The sequence below is a fragment of the Puma concolor genome, chromosome B2 (assembly GCF_028749965.1).
Source record: "Puma concolor isolate L17-30 chromosome B2, mPumCon1.1.hap2, whole genome shotgun sequence".
Classification (NCBI taxonomy): domain Eukaryota; kingdom Metazoa; phylum Chordata; class Mammalia; order Carnivora; family Felidae; genus Puma; species Puma concolor.
Window position 1 is genome coordinate 144,516,124 of NC_141671.1, and position 4,686 is coordinate 144,520,809.

General features: G+C 40.6%; 1 pseudogene; it reads left to right on the top strand.

The window, feature by feature from the left end:
* Positions 1-4,106: 4,106 nt before the first annotated feature.
* Positions 4,107-4,287, top strand: LOC147581333 (U2 spliceosomal RNA; annotated as a pseudogene).
* The last annotated feature ends 399 nt before the right edge of the window (positions 4,288-4,686 follow it).

The window sequence follows — 4,686 nt, forward strand, 5'->3', positions numbered from 1 at the left end:
TTATCATAGGTATGTACATATAGGAAAAAACACAGTATACATAGGGCTCGGCTGGGCATCCCCTGGGGGTCTTGGGATGTAATTCCCTAGATGAGGAGGGACTACTCTACGTCCATCACGACTCCCACCAATATAAATCAATCCACAGAACATTGATTCTCCTATAAAAATGCAAACAATTTTGTGGCGTTATTGGTACATCTGGTTCTAAAACTTATTGAGTAGAAAATACATTTCTTTAGAGTTTCCAGCTGTACTGTAATGTTAGTGAATCTTGTATTTCAGGCATATTTAAGTCATGTAGATCTCAGGCATTTGTCATCTAGTACCTCTTAATAGGAACATGAAACCTTGAGAAAACTTTTCTTAGAATCCCAGTTTAAAAGGTGTGGAACAAATTACATTGGATAGTGGTTGCAAAGAGTGTTACGGGAAGGAAAGTTTTTATTTCATTCAAAAGTATTGGGGCAAGTGCTAAATATCTGTCCCTGGACACTGCAGTAAGAAAAAGGGGACATTGTGAACTAGGAACCCTACATGCAGCTGTTTAGTTGACTTGTCCAACTACGAGAGGAGTGACATTTTACATAAACTCTCCTTGGCATCTGGTTAACCTTATTTGATTTGGCACACTTTAATACTTTTTTTTTTCCTAATGTTTATTTTTGAGAGCGAGAAAGAGAATGAGCGGGGGTGGGGCAGAGAGCAAAGGAGACACAGAATATAGAATGGGCCATCTGTCAGCTGTCAGCACAGAGCCCCATGCGGGGCTTGAACTCACAAGGTGTGAGATTATGACCTGAACTGAAGTTGGACGTTTAACTGAGCCACCCAGGCACCCCTGATTTGGCATGCCTTAGATGTCCAGAACAAGATGCAGGTTGCTTGGTGGTGAAATTGACTACTGTCTTTTAAAAATAAAGTCCTATATATTGTGAAAAGGTAGTATTCACTTACATTTTCTTAACTGCAAAAAGGAGTCATTTTAATGGATCGAAGTTAGGTGACCAGTCATAAATATCCATGTACTAAAATTGTAATATTTAGAGTGATACTTTTTTTTCTTTCTTTTCTTTTCTTTTTTTTTTTTTTTTAGAGAATCTTTAAGTAGGCTCCATGCTCAGCATGGAGCCTGACATAGGGCTTGATCCCATGACCCAGGATCATGACCTGAGCCAAAATCAAGAATCCAACACTTAACCCTCTGAGCCACACAGGCGCCCCTATACTTCTTGATAAGGGGTTTTTTTCTTAAACACTGTATCAGGTCAAAAAAAATTTTTTTAGAGAGAATGTGCATGTGCATGCACGTGAGTGGGGGAGGGACAATCCTAAACAGGCTCCCAGGACAGCACCTGACACAACTGTGAGATGGGGACCTGAGTCCGTCGAGTCAGATACTTACCCGACTGAGCCACCCAGGCGTCTCAAAACTTCTTAATTCCTTGAACGCTTATTTCCTGGTAAAATTTAGTGTGATTATTTAAAATTTCGGGCATCCTAAGTATGCATCCCAATTATTGTAAAAAATGTATATCGAGGAATCAGTTTTAAGTGAACAGTTACTGAACAGTACTGATAATAGACAATAAAGACTATTCCCCTTTATTGCTGATAGACACTATAAGTGGTAATCAAAATTATTAATGATTGTACTGCTCTTAACATGAGCCGTAACAGGTGATCTGGCATAATTTTACTATTTTCTGAAAAGATGGAAAATAGTGTATTTTGTAGAGTAATAAACCTCACTTCTAAAGAAACTAAAAACTGACATGATTCCTTCTGATTTAACTCATTCTCTTAACTTTTTCCTGCCTTAAGAGATAGGAGGAAGATATAGAGATGAAAAACAAGCATTTGCAAATGTAGTCAATAAACATTCTCAAGTGTACGTAGCTCTCCTTTGCAGCAAAGAACACTGAAAGGTCTGTTGGTGAGATTACTGAATAAGCTTTTTCCTTTCTTTTTAACTTTATTTATTTTGAGAGAAAGAGCGAGAGGAAGAGAGACTACAAGCAGGAGAGGGGCACAGAGAGAGGGAGGGAGAATCCCAGGCAGGCTTCATGCCATCAGCACAGAGCTTGACAGAGCAGGGGCTCCATTTCAAGAACCAGGAGATCGTGACCCGAATCGAAAGCGAGTCTGACACTCAACTGACTGAGCCAACTCAGCGCCCCTGAATAAGCTTTCTAAATACATTATTCTCACTCTAGGAAAGTGATTAAGAGACTGCCCAGAGTCAGATGTCTGCTCCCTGCTTGCTAGCTCTGGGATCTCGGACAGGTCATTGAGTTTCTCTCCGAAAACCTGAACACCTGTCCTCAAAAACTGGTTTGGATGGTTGTAAGTTAACATAAGTAAAGCAAGGATTCTGAGGTTTAGTTACTTAGAATCTAGAAGAGCACAATGAGGGGGCAGGGACACATTTCGGCGCCCACCCCCTCTACCGACATTTTTTTTTTTTTTAAAGTGTTGCATAAGCAACAGATGGGGGAGGAGGGAAATTCTTAGAAAAGGAGCTCAGGGTAGATAGCCTAGTGGGGGCCCACTACCTTTACTGATCTTGAAGCTGTCTCTTGAACAGCTTGAACTTTGTTGGGAAATATCCAGACAGTTCGTTTCCCTGAGGCTGGACCTGGGGCCTAAGGGTGGGAGAGCACCTGGCTCTGAGGGTCCCAAACCAGATTCGGCTGCTGGCAAAAATCGACAAGAGAGACAAATGGTGGCTTTATTTCACTGGCGCTAACACCGGGAAGACGCCGACTAACATGTCAAGGTCTGACTCTAAAGTGCTGAAAATACTTCTGGGTTCACGTAAAGAAAATGTGGGACAAAGGTCGGTGGGCAGTAAAGGTCAGGTCCATCACTGTCTTGGAGTCAGGCACGTGTGGTCTTGGTGGCATCAGGGCCCTCCCCTCCCTATTGCTTGGGGGAGGGGGTCTTTTCAGTTCCCATCCCAGGATGCTTTGCCCACCAAGCTCAGCTTCGTCTGAGCTAAGAGATAAGCTGGAGATAATAACTTCATCAATTGAGCAAGTACAGACTGAGGTCACAGTGGAAATGGTTGAAGTCCTCTTTCCAGGCCATTCCTCTTTGCCTTTGTGTTTGATGATTAGTCTTGTGTAGAATTCCTGGGTCATAATCCATTTCCATCAAATGGACCATTTTTCTCATCGGCTTCAGATATTTACCGAGTCCAGTTTGGATTTTATTCTTTTGAATGGCTTTTCTACCTGAAACTTGTGGGTTTCTCTCAACTCCTTTCTCCTACTTTCTTTACCTTACTGTTCTTTTTCTAGCTGTCTCTCGTTTGTAATCACTCTGTCCCTTTTCTCTGTTCCTCTATATTGTTTATTTCCTTGAAATTTTAAAACTTGACCAGAGTGTGTCCCTTGTATATTTTGCCTGGCATATGTGAATCTTCCTCATCTCTCAGAATTCAGGTGCTTTGTGTATTTAGCTTTGAGGAGGGTTCTTAATGAACGAATTTTCTGTGACAACTTTCATGCCTCTGTTGGCCTATTCATTAGGTAATTCTTTGTGATTAACACTTCTATGTTTTGTCATCATTTCGTTGCTTTTTTTTTCTGTGTTCCAGGAATGCTTTTCAAATTGTCACTAAACAGTGATTTTAATGAAAAGCTGCTTCTTACTTCTTCCAACTTGGACTTTATCTTGGTTGCTGTGTTTTTGGTTACATTGCTCTCTTTAATCTTGTCACAGCCTGTTTTTGTTTAATGAAGACAAGGTCCACTGGTATCTTCTTTATTTTTAATTGAAGTTATCTTTTTTTTTTTTTTTTTTTTTACCAGCAATACACAGTCATCTCAGGTAGATTGGAAAGGGAGGCAAAAAAAGAAAATATAATCCATCCATAATCCCACCACTCAGGAAGAGCCCTGATTAAAATTTGATGATGCTCTTCAGACCTTTTCTAAAAATATAAGAACAGTCCCCACTCCCCTGTCCCAGTGAGATCACACTGCTTTGACACTTGCTTTTTTACTTTCATGATATTTTATTAAAAATATGAAGTAGCATTTCTATTTCAGAGGAAAGTTTTTCTTCTGAGTTCTTGAACACATTAGAATTACATGGGACCAATCGCTTCTCGGCCTTTTGGCTAAGATCAAGTGTAGAATTACATGGGAGCGTAATGAAAACTGATGCCTGTCCTCAGCCCCCAGTATTCAGATGTAATTGTTCTAGGATGGGAACCAAAAATCAACATTTGTTAAAGGCTTTCCTGATGTTTCTAATGCACAGCCAGCGCTGAGAACCCCTGGCCTTGTGTGTGCAGTAGAGACTTTGAGTAGGTTTTGTTTGGGGGTCTTACTTGGTTTTCAGGAAGCTAATCTGTCAGCATACCTGTTCCCTTACACTGCCAAGGAGATGGCTGAGCCTATCCAGCAAGGAAGCAGCTTTCATTAAAATCCACTAACTAAATAACCGATTCCCCAAATAGTTGCAGAATCTTACTACTGACAGAAGTTAGCTACGTTTAGATCCTTCAGTTGGATGGAGGAAAGTAATGGCAGCACTCTTAATAAATTCACCATAGGATGTTTTAGTCTTTTGTTTATTTGGTATTTACCATGTGGCAGAATTTTTTTAATGTTTATTTATTTTTGAGACAGACTGAGCGGGGAAGGGGAAGAGAGACAAGGAAACCCAGAATCCGAG